Source organism: Ambystoma mexicanum, chromosome 1p (genome assembly GCF_040938575.1).
Source record: "Ambystoma mexicanum isolate Mex_15411 chromosome 1p, UKY_AmexF1_1, whole genome shotgun sequence".
In the NCBI taxonomy this organism is placed as follows: Eukaryota; Metazoa; Chordata; class Amphibia; order Caudata; family Ambystomatidae; genus Ambystoma; species Ambystoma mexicanum.
Window position 1 is genome coordinate 232883619 of NC_090921.1, and position 10000 is coordinate 232893618.

General features: G+C 53.6%; 12 non-coding genes across 12 annotated transcripts; all 12 read left to right on the forward strand.

Moving 5' to 3' along the window:
• Positions 1 to 423: 423 nt before the first annotated feature.
• On the forward strand, positions 424 to 614 carry LOC138466589 (U2 spliceosomal RNA). The gene has a single exon (XR_011267977.1). It is a non-coding gene; the product is annotated as a U2 spliceosomal RNA (small nuclear RNA).
• A 627-nt stretch (positions 615 to 1241) lies between these two features.
• LOC138466600 (U2 spliceosomal RNA) lies at positions 1242 to 1432 on the forward strand. The gene has a single exon (XR_011267978.1). It is a non-coding gene; the product is annotated as a U2 spliceosomal RNA (small nuclear RNA).
• A 623-nt stretch (positions 1433 to 2055) lies between these two features.
• Positions 2056 to 2246, forward strand: LOC138466611 (U2 spliceosomal RNA). Its single transcript, XR_011267979.1, has one exon. It is a non-coding gene; the product is annotated as a U2 spliceosomal RNA (small nuclear RNA).
• Positions 2247 to 2873: 627 nt separating this feature from the next.
• Positions 2874 to 3064, forward strand: LOC138466622 (U2 spliceosomal RNA). The gene has a single exon (XR_011267980.1). It is a non-coding gene; the product is annotated as a U2 spliceosomal RNA (small nuclear RNA).
• Positions 3065 to 3691: 627 nt separating this feature from the next.
• Positions 3692 to 3882, forward strand: LOC138466633 (U2 spliceosomal RNA). The gene has a single exon (XR_011267981.1). It is a non-coding gene; the product is annotated as a U2 spliceosomal RNA (small nuclear RNA).
• A 627-nt stretch (positions 3883 to 4509) lies between these two features.
• On the forward strand, positions 4510 to 4700 carry LOC138466644 (U2 spliceosomal RNA). The gene has a single exon (XR_011267982.1). It is a non-coding gene; the product is annotated as a U2 spliceosomal RNA (small nuclear RNA).
• Positions 4701 to 5323: 623 nt separating this feature from the next.
• LOC138466655 (U2 spliceosomal RNA) lies at positions 5324 to 5514 on the forward strand. Its single transcript, XR_011267983.1, has one exon. It is a non-coding gene; the product is annotated as a U2 spliceosomal RNA (small nuclear RNA).
• Positions 5515 to 6137: 623 nt separating this feature from the next.
• LOC138466666 (U2 spliceosomal RNA) lies at positions 6138 to 6328 on the forward strand. Its single transcript, XR_011267984.1, has one exon. It is a non-coding gene; the product is annotated as a U2 spliceosomal RNA (small nuclear RNA).
• A 623-nt stretch (positions 6329 to 6951) lies between these two features.
• Positions 6952 to 7142, forward strand: LOC138466677 (U2 spliceosomal RNA). Its single transcript, XR_011267985.1, has one exon. It is a non-coding gene; the product is annotated as a U2 spliceosomal RNA (small nuclear RNA).
• A 617-nt stretch (positions 7143 to 7759) lies between these two features.
• Positions 7760 to 7950, forward strand: LOC138466688 (U2 spliceosomal RNA). The gene has a single exon (XR_011267986.1). It is a non-coding gene; the product is annotated as a U2 spliceosomal RNA (small nuclear RNA).
• A 623-nt stretch (positions 7951 to 8573) lies between these two features.
• On the forward strand, positions 8574 to 8764 carry LOC138459209 (U2 spliceosomal RNA). The gene has a single exon (XR_011262556.1). It is a non-coding gene; the product is annotated as a U2 spliceosomal RNA (small nuclear RNA).
• A 623-nt stretch (positions 8765 to 9387) lies between these two features.
• On the forward strand, positions 9388 to 9578 carry LOC138466710 (U2 spliceosomal RNA). The gene has a single exon (XR_011267988.1). It is a non-coding gene; the product is annotated as a U2 spliceosomal RNA (small nuclear RNA).
• The last annotated feature ends 422 nt before the right edge of the window (positions 9579 to 10000 follow it).

Genomic DNA, 10000 nt, shown 5'->3' on the forward strand with positions numbered 1-10000 from the left:
CAGCCAGCCAGCAGCACAAGGAGGAGATGGGGGACACTGTCCTTGCCCTGCCTCACCCCTGAAAGGCCCCGAACGGCCCCGAACGGCCAAGCCTTATCTGAGGGGGACGCACTTGGGGGAGCATCTCCTGGGCAGCTGAGGGTGACTTTCGGCCGCTAGGTGACGGGGCCAGTGCCAGGCCGGGCTGCAGCTTCTCTGGGTGGAGCTCTGCAGCCTGTGTCTGGCCGTCTCGCACCAGGCGCTGTGGGACCCATGGAAATCTTGGGGCGGAGCCATGCAAAATATGCTTACCATACCGCCGGGCATGCTGGTCATGCAAATGCTATTCTTGGCCGAGGAATCTGGGGCTCTGCCGCAGAGCGTTGCTCCGAGTCAGCAGGGGAGCTGCCGAGCAGCAGTCTTTCAGGCAAAGCTTTTGTGGGCATCGCTTCTCGGCCTTTTGGCTAAGATCAAGTGTAGTATCTGTTCTTATCAGTTTAATATCTGATACGTCCTCTATCTGGGGACCATATATTAAATTGATTTTTGGAACCGGGAGATGGAATGGGAGCTTGCTCTGTCCACTCCACGCATCAACTTGGTATTGCAGTACCTCCAGGACTGGTGCACTTCCCCACTTGGGGAAAACAATGCTGTGAAAAAGAAAGACTGAGCAATTCTTGAAAGAAGAGCACTTTGCAATATTTTTTTGTTTAAATGTGTTTTTTTTTTCCAGTGTTTCGGAAAAGGTGCTGTTGTGTCACGGGAGGAAAAAAAAGTCTGCCCTTTTTGCTTGCTTTTCACAGGAGCTGCAAAGCAAGGCAAAGGAGCCAGCCAGCCAGCCAGCCAGCAGCACAAGGAGGAGATGGGGGACACTGTCCTTGCCCTGCCTCACCCCTGAAAGGCCCCGAACGGCCCCGAACGGCCAAGCCTTATCTGAGGGGGACGCACTTGGGGGAGCATCTCCTGGGCAGCTGAGGGTGACTTTCGGCCGCTAGGTGACGGGGCCAGTGCCAGGCCGGGCTGCAGCTTCTCTGGGTGGAGCTCTGCAGCCTGTGTCTGGCCGTCTCGCACCAGGCGCTGTGGGACCCATGGAAATCTTGGGGCGGAGCCATGCAAAATATGCTTACCATACCGCCGGGCATGCTGGTCATGCAAATGCTATTCTTGGCCGAGGAATCTGGGGCTCTGCCGCAGAGCGTTGCTCCGAGTCAGCAGGGGAGCTGCCGAGCAGCAGTCTTTCAGGCAAAGCTTTTGTGGGCATCGCTTCTCGGCCTTTTGGCTAAGATCAAGTGTAGTATCTGTTCTTATCAGTTTAATATCTGATACGTCCTCTATCTGGGGACCATATATTAAATTGATTTTTGGAACCGGGAGATGGAATGGGAGCTTGCTCTGTCCACTCCACGCATCAACTTGGTATTGCAGTACCTCCAGGACTGGTGCACTTCCCCACTTGGGGAAAACAATGCTGTGAAAAAGAAAGACTGAGCAATTCTTGAAAGAAGAGCACTTTGCAATATTTTTTTGTTTAAATGTGTTTTTTTTTTCCAGTGTTTCGGAAAAGGTGCTGTTGTGTCACGGGAGGAAAAAAAAGTCTGCCCTTTTTGCTTGCTTTTCACAGGAGCTGCAAAGCAAGGCAAAGGAGCCAGCCAGCCAGCCAGCAGCACAAGGAGGAGATGGGGGACACTGTCCTTGCCCTGCCTCACCCCTGAAAGGCCCCGAACGGCCCCGAACGGCCAAGCCTTATCTGAGGGGGACGCACTTGGGGGAGCATCTCCTGGGCAGCTGAGGGTGACTTTCGGCCGCTAGGTGACGGGGCCAGTGCCAGGCCGGGCTGCAGCTTCTCTGGGTGGAGCTCTGCAGCCTGTGTCTGGCCGTCTCGCACCAGGCGCTGTGGGACCCATGGAAATCTTGGGGCGGAGCCATGCAAAATATGCTTACCATACCGCCGGGCATGCTGGTCATGCAAATGCTATTCTTGGCCGAGGAATCTGGGGCTCTGCCGCAGAGCGTTGCTCCGAGTCAGCAGGGGAGCTGCCGAGCAGCAGTCTTTCAGGCAAAGCTTTTGTGGGCATCGCTTCTCGGCCTTTTGGCTAAGATCAAGTGTAGTATCTGTTCTTATCAGTTTAATATCTGATACGTCCTCTATCTGGGGACCATATATTAAATTGATTTTTGGAACCGGGAGATGGAATGGGAGCTTGCTCTGTCCACTCCACGCATCAACTTGGTATTGCAGTACCTCCAGGACTGGTGCACTTCCCCACTTGGGGAAAACAATGCTGTGAAAAAGAAAGACTGAGCAATTCTTGAAAGAAGAGCACTTTGCAATATTTTTTTGTTTAAATGTGTTTTTTTTTTCCAGTGTTTCGGAAAAGGTGCTGTTGTGTCACGGGAGGAAAAAAAAGTCTGCCCTTTTTGCTTGCTTTTCACAGGAGCTGCAAAGCAAGGCAAAGGAGCCAGCCAGCCAGCCAGCCAGCAGCACAAGGAGGAGATGGGGGACACTGTCCTTGCCCTGCCTCACCCCTGAAAGGCCCCGAACGGCCCCGAACGGCCAAGCCTTATCTGAGGGGGACGCACTTGGGGGAGCATCTCCTGGGCAGCTGAGGGTGACTTTCGGCCGCTAGGTGACGGGGCCAGTGCCAGGCCGGGCTGCAGCTTCTCTGGGTGGAGCTCTGCAGCCTGTGTCTGGCCGTCTCGCACCAGGCGCTGTGGGACCCATGGAAATCTTGGGGCGGAGCCATGCAAAATATGCTTACCATACCGCCGGGCATGCTGGTCATGCAAATGCTATTCTTGGCCGAGGAATCTGGGGCTCTGCCGCAGAGCGTTGCTCCGAGTCAGCAGGGGAGCTGCCGAGCAGCAGTCTTTCAGGCAAAGCTTTTGTGGGCATCGCTTCTCGGCCTTTTGGCTAAGATCAAGTGTAGTATCTGTTCTTATCAGTTTAATATCTGATACGTCCTCTATCTGGGGACCATATATTAAATTGATTTTTGGAACCGGGAGATGGAATGGGAGCTTGCTCTGTCCACTCCACGCATCAACTTGGTATTGCAGTACCTCCAGGACTGGTGCACTTCCCCACTTGGGGAAAACAATGCTGTGAAAAAGAAAGACTGAGCAATTCTTGAAAGAAGAGCACTTTGCAATATTTTTTTGTTTAAATGTGTTTTTTTTTTCCAGTGTTTCGGAAAAGGTGCTGTTGTGTCACGGGAGGAAAAAAAAGTCTGCCCTTTTTGCTTGCTTTTCACAGGAGCTGCAAAGCAAGGCAAAGGAGCCAGCCAGCCAGCCAGCCAGCAGCACAAGGAGGAGATGGGGGACACTGTCCTTGCCCTGCCTCACCCCTGAAAGGCCCCGAACGGCCCCGAACGGCCAAGCCTTATCTGAGGGGGACGCACTTGGGGGAGCATCTCCTGGGCAGCTGAGGGTGACTTTCGGCCGCTAGGTGACGGGGCCAGTGCCAGGCCGGGCTGCAGCTTGGCTGGGTGGAGCTCTGCAGCCTGTGTCTGGCCGTCTCGCACCAGGCGCTGTGGGACCCATGGAAATCTTGGGGCGGAGCCATGCAAAATATGCTTACCATACCGCCGGGCATGCTGGTCATGCAAATGCTATTCTTGGCCGAGGAATCTGGGGCTCTGCCGCAGAGCGTTGCTCCGAGTCAGCAGGGGAGCTGCCGAGCAGCAGTCTTTCAGGCAAAGCTTTTGTGGGCATCGCTTCTCGGCCTTTTGGCTAAGATCAAGTGTAGTATCTGTTCTTATCAGTTTAATATCTGATACGTCCTCTATCTGGGGACCATATATTAAATTGATTTTTGGAACCGGGAGATGGAATGGGAGCTTGCTCTGTCCACTCCACGCATCAACTTGGTATTGCAGTACCTCCAGGACTGGTGCACTTCCCCACTTGGGGAAAACAATGCTGTGAAAAAGAAAGACTGAGCAATTCTTGAAAGAAGAGCACTTTGCAATATTTTTTTGTTTAAATGTGTTTTTTTTTTCCAGTGTTTCGGAAAAGGTGCTGTTGTGTCACGGGAGGAAAAAAAAGTCTGCCCTTTTTGCTTGCTTTTCACAGGAGCTGCAAAGCAAGGCAAAGGAGCCAGCCAGCCAGCCAGCCAGCAGCACAAGGAGGAGATGGGGGACACTGTCCTTGCCCTGCCTCACCCCTGAAAGGCCCCGAACGGCCCCGAACGGCCAAGCCTTATCTGAGGGGGACGCACTTGGGGGAGCATCTCCTGGGCAGCTGAGGGTGACTTTCGGCCGCTAGGTGACGGGGCCAGTGCCAGGCCGGGCTGCAGCTTGGCTGGGTGGAGCTCTGCAGCCTGTGTCTGGCCGTCTCGCACCAGGCGCTGTGGGACCCATGGAAATCTTGGGGCGGAGCCATGCAAAATATGCTTACCATACCGCCGGGCATGCTGGTCATGCAAATGCTATTCTTGGCCGAGGAATCTGGGGCTCTGCCGCAGAGCGTTGCTCCGAGTCAGCAGGGGAGCTGCCGAGCAGCAGTCTTTCAGGCAAAGCTTTTGTGAGCATCGCTTCTCGGCCTTTTGGCTAAGATCAAGTGTAGTATCTGTTCTTATCAGTTTAATATCTGATACGTCCTCTATCTGGGGACCATATATTAAATTGATTTTTGGAACCGGGAGATGGAATGGGAGCTTGCTCTGTCCACTCCACGCATCAACTTGGTATTGCAGTACCTCCAGGACTGGTGCACTTCCCCACTTGGGGAAAACAATGCTGTGAAAAAGAAAGACTGAGCAATTCTTGAAAGAAGAGCACTTTGCAATATTTTTTTGTTTAAATGTGTTTTTTTTTTCCAGTGTTTCGGAAAAGGTGCTGTTGTGTCACGGGAGGAAAAAAAAGTCTGCCCTTTTTGCTTGCTTTTCACAGGAGCTGCAAAGCAAGGCAAAGGAGCCAGCCAGCCAGCCAGCAGCACAAGGAGGAGATGGGGGACACTGTCCTTGCCCTGCCTCACCCCTGAAAGGCCCCGAACGGCCCCGAACGGCCAAGCCTTATCTGAGGGGGACGCACTTGGGGGAGCATCTCCTGGGCAGCTGAGGGTGACTTTCGGCCGCTAGGTGACGGGGCCAGTGCCAGGCCGGGCTGCAGCTTCTCTGGGTGGAGCTCTGCAGCCTGTGTCTGGCCGTCTCGCACCAGGCGCTGTGGGACCCATGGAAATCTTGGGGCGGAGCCATGCAAAATATGCTTACCATACCGCCGGGCATGCTGGTCATGCAAATGCTATTCTTGGCCGAGGAATCTGGGGCTCTGCCGCAGAGCGTTGCTCCGAGTCAGCAGGGGAGCTGCCGAGCAGCAGTCTTTCAGGCAAAGCTTTTGTGGGCATCGCTTCTCGGCCTTTTGGCTAAGATCAAGTGTAGTATCTGTTCTTATCAGTTTAATATCTGATACGTCCTCTATCTGGGGACCATATATTAAATTGATTTTTGGAACCGGGAGATGGAATGGGAGCTTGCTCTGTCCACTCCACGCATCAACTTGGTATTGCAGTACCTCCAGGACTGGTGCACTTCCCCACTTGGGGAAAACAATGCTGTGAAAAAGAAAGACTGAGCAATTCTTGAAAGAAGAGCACTTTGCAATATTTTTTTGTTTAAATGTGTTTTTTTTTTCCAGTGTTTCGGAAAAGGTGCTGTTGTGTCACGGGAGGAAAAAAAAGTCTGCCCTTTTTGCTTGCTTTTCACAGGAGCTGCAAAGCAAGGCAAAGGAGCCAGCCAGCCAGCCAGCAGCACAAGGAGGAGATGGGGGACACTGTCCTTGCCCTGCCTCACCCCTGAAGGGCCCCGAACGGCCCCGAACGGCCAAGCCTTATCTGAGGGGGACGCACTTGGGGGAGCATCTCCTGGGCAGCTGAGGGTGACTTTCGGCCGCTAGGTGACGGGGCCAGTGCCAGGCCGGGCTGCAGCTTCTCTGGGTGGAGCTCTGCAGCCTGTGTCTGGCCGTCTCGCACCAGGCGCTGTGGGACCCATGGAAATCTTGGGGCGGAGCCATGCAAAATATGCTTACCATACCGCCGGGCATGCTGGTCATGCAAATGCTATTCTTGGCCGAGGAATCTGGGGCTCTGCCGCAGAGCGTTGCTCCGAGTCAGCAGGGGAGCTGCCGAGCAGCAGTCTTTCAGGCAAAGCTTTTGTGGGCATCGCTTCTCGGCCTTTTGGCTAAGATCAAGTGTAGTATCTGTTCTTATCAGTTTAATATCTGATACGTCCTCTATCTGGGGACCATATATTAAATTGATTTTTGGAACCGGGAGATGGAATGGGAGCTTGCTCTGTCCACTCCACGCATCAACTTGGTATTGCAGTACCTCCAGGACTGGTGCACTTCCCCACTTGGGGAAAACAATGCTGTGAAAAAGAAAGACTGAGCAATTCTTGAAAGAAGAGCACTTTGCAATATTTTTTTGTTTAAATGTGTTTTTTTTTTCCAGTGTTTCGGAAAAGGTGCTGTTGTGTCACGGGAGGAAAAAAAAGTCTGCCCTTTTTGCTTGCTTTTCACAGGAGCTGCAAAGCAAGGCAAAGGAGCCAGCCAGCCAGCCAGCAGCACAAGGAGGAGATGGGGGACACTGTCCTTGCCCTGCCTCACCCCTGAAAGGCCCCGAACGGCCCCGAACGGCCAAGCCTTATCTGAGGGGGACGCACTTGGGGGAGCATCTCCTGGGCAGCTGAGGGTGACTTTCGGCCGCTAGGTGACGGGGCCAGTGCCAGGCCGGGCTGCAGCTTGGCTGGGTGGAGCTCTGCAGCCTGTGTCTGGCCGTCTCGCACCAGGCGCTGTGGGACCCATGGAAATCTTGGGGCGGAGCCATGCAAAATATGCTTACCATACCGCCGGGCATGCTGGTCATGCAAATGCTATTCTTGGCCGAGGAATCTGGGGCTCTGCCGCAGAGCGTTGCTCCGAGTCAGCAGGGGAGCTGCCGAGCAGCAGTCTTTCAGGCAAAGCTTTTGTGGGCATCGCTTCTCGGCCTTTTGGCTAAGATCAAGTGTAGTATCTGTTCTTATCAGTTTAATATCTGATACGTCCTCTATCTGGGGACCATATATTAAATTGATTTTTGGAACCGGGAGATGGAATGGGAGCTTGCTCTGTCCACTCCACGCATCAACTTGGTATTGCAGTACCTCCAGGACTGGTGCACTTCCCCACTTGGGGAAAACAATGCTGTGAAAAAGAAAGACTGAGCAATCCTTGAAAGAAGAGCACTTTGCAATATTTTTTTGTTTAAATGTGTTTTTTTTTTCCAGTGTTTCGGAAAAGGTGCTGTTGTGTCACGGGAGGAAAAAAAAGTCTGCCCTTTTTGCTTGCTTTTCACAGGAGCTGCAAAGCAAGGCAAAGGAGCCAGCCAGCCAGCCAGCCAGCAGCACAAGGAGGAGATGGGGGACACTGTCCTTGCCCTGCCTCACCCCTGAACGGCCCCGAACGGCCAAGCCTTATCTGAGGGGGACGCACTTGGGGGAGCATCTCCTGGGCAGCTGAGGGTGACTTTCGGCCGCTAGGTGACGGGGCCAGTGCCAGGCCGGGCTGCAGCTTGGCTGGGTGGAGCTCTGCAGCCTGTGTCTGGCCGTCTCGCACCAGGCGCTGTGGGACCCATGGAAATCTTGGGGCGGAGCCATGCAAAATATGCTTACCATACCGCCGGGCATGCTGGTCATGCAAATGCTATTCTTGGCCGAGGAATCTGGGGCTCTGCCGCAGAGCGTTGCTCCGAGTCAGCAGGGGAGCTGCCGAGCAGCAGTCTTTCAGGCAAAGCTTTTGTGGGCATCGCTTCTCGGCCTTTTGGCTAAGATCAAGTGTAGTATCTGTTCTTATCAGTTTAATATCTGATACGTCCTCTATCTGGGGACCATATATTAAATTGATTTTTGGAACCGGGAGATGGAATGGGAGCTTGCTCTGTCCACTCCACGCATCAACTTGGTATTGCAGTACCTCCAGGACTGGTGCACTTCCCCACTTGGGGAAAACAATGCTGTGAAAAAGAAAGACTGAGCAATTCTTGAAAGAAGAGCACTTTGCAATATTTTTTTGTTTAAATGTGTTTTTTTTTTCCAGTGTTTCGGAAAAGGTGCTGTTGTGTCACGGGAGGAAAAAAAAGTCTGCCCTTTTTGCTTGCTTTTCACAGGAGCTGCAAAGCAAGGCAAAGGAGCCAGCCAGCCAGCCAGCAGCACAAGGAGGAGATGGGGGACACTGTCCTTCCCCTGCCTCACCCCTGAAAGTCCCCGAACGGCCCCGAACGGCCAAGCCTTATCTGAGGGGGACGCACTTGGGGGAGCATCTCCTGGGCAGCTGAGGGTGACTTTCGGCCGCTAGGTGACGGGGCCAGTGCCAGGCCGGGCTGCAGCTTGGCTGGGTGGAGCTCTGCAGCCTGTGTCTGGCCGTCTCGCACCAGGCGCTGTGGGACCCATGGAAATCTTGGGGCGGAGCCATGCAAAATATGCTTACCATACCGCCGGGCATGCTGGTCATGCAAATGCTATTCTTGGCCGAGGAATCTGGGGCTCTGCCGCAGAGCGTTGCTCCGAGTCAGCAGGGGAGCTGCCGAGCAGCAGTCTTTCAGGCAAAGCTTTTGTGGGCATCGCTTCTCGGCCTTTTGGCTAAGATCAAGTATAGTATCTGTTCTTATCAGTTTAATATCTGATACGTCCTCTATCTGGGGACCATATATTAAATTGATTTTTGGAACCGGGAGATGGAATGGGAGCTTGCTCTGTCCACTCCACGCATCAACTTGGTATTGCAGTACCTCCAGGACTGGTGCACTTCCCCACTTGGGGAAAACAATGCTGTGAAAAAGAAAGACTGAGCAATTCTTGAAAGAAGAGCACTTTGCAATATTTTTTTGTTTAAATGTGTTTTTTTTTTCCAGTGTTTCGGAAAAGGTGCTGTTGTGTCACGGGAGGAAAAAAAAGTCTGCCCTTTTTGCTTGCTTTTCACAGGAGCTGCAAAGCAAGGCAAAGGAGCCAGCCAGCCAGCCAGCAGCACAAGGAGGAGATGGGGGACACTGTCCTTGCCCTGCCTCACCCCTGAAAGTCCCCGAACGGCCCCGAACGGCCAAGCCTTATCTGAGGGGGACGCACTTGGGGGAGCATCTCCTGGGCAGCTGAGGGTGACTTTCGGCCGCTAGGTGACGGGGCCAGTGCCAGGCCGGGCTGCAGCTTGGCTGGGTGGAGCTCTGCAGCCTGTGTCTGGCCGTCTCGCACCAGGCGCTGTGGGACCCATGGAAATCTTGGGGCGGAGCCATGCAAAATATGCTTACCATACCGCCGGGCATGCTGGTCATGCAAATGCTATTCTTGGCCGAGGAATCTGGGGCTCTGCCGCAGAGCGTTGCTCCGAGTCAGCAGGGGAGCTGCCGAGCAGCAGTCTTTCAGGCAAAGCTTTTGTGGGCATCGCTTCTCGGCCTTTTGGCTAAGATCAAGTGTAGTATCTGTTCTTATCAGTTTAATATCTGATACGTCCTCTATCTGGGGACCATATATTAAATTGATTTTTGGAACCGGGAGATGGAATGGGAGCTTGCTCTGTCCACTCCACGCATCAACTTGGTATTGCAGTACCTCCAGGACTGGTGCACTTCCCCACTTGGGGAAAACAATGCTGTGAAAAAGAAAGACTGAGCAATCCTTGAAAGAAGAGCACTTTGCAATATTTTTTTGTTTAAATGTGTTTTTTTTTTCCAGTGTTTCGGAAAAGGTGCTGTTGTGTCACGGGAGGAAAAAAAAGTCTGCCCTTTTTGCTTGCTTTTCACAGGAGCTGCAAAGCAAGGCAAAGGAGCCAGCCAGCCAGCCAGCCAGCAGCACAAGGAGGAGATGGGGGACACTGTCCTTGCCCTGCCTCACCCCTGAACGGCCCCGAACGGCCAAGCCTTATCTGAGGGGGACGCACTTGGGGGAGCATCTCCTGGGCAGCTGAGGGTGACTTTCGGCCGCTAGGTGACGGGGCCAGTGCCAGGCCGGGCTGCAGCTTGGCTGGGTGGAGCTCTGCAGCCTGTGTCTGGCCGT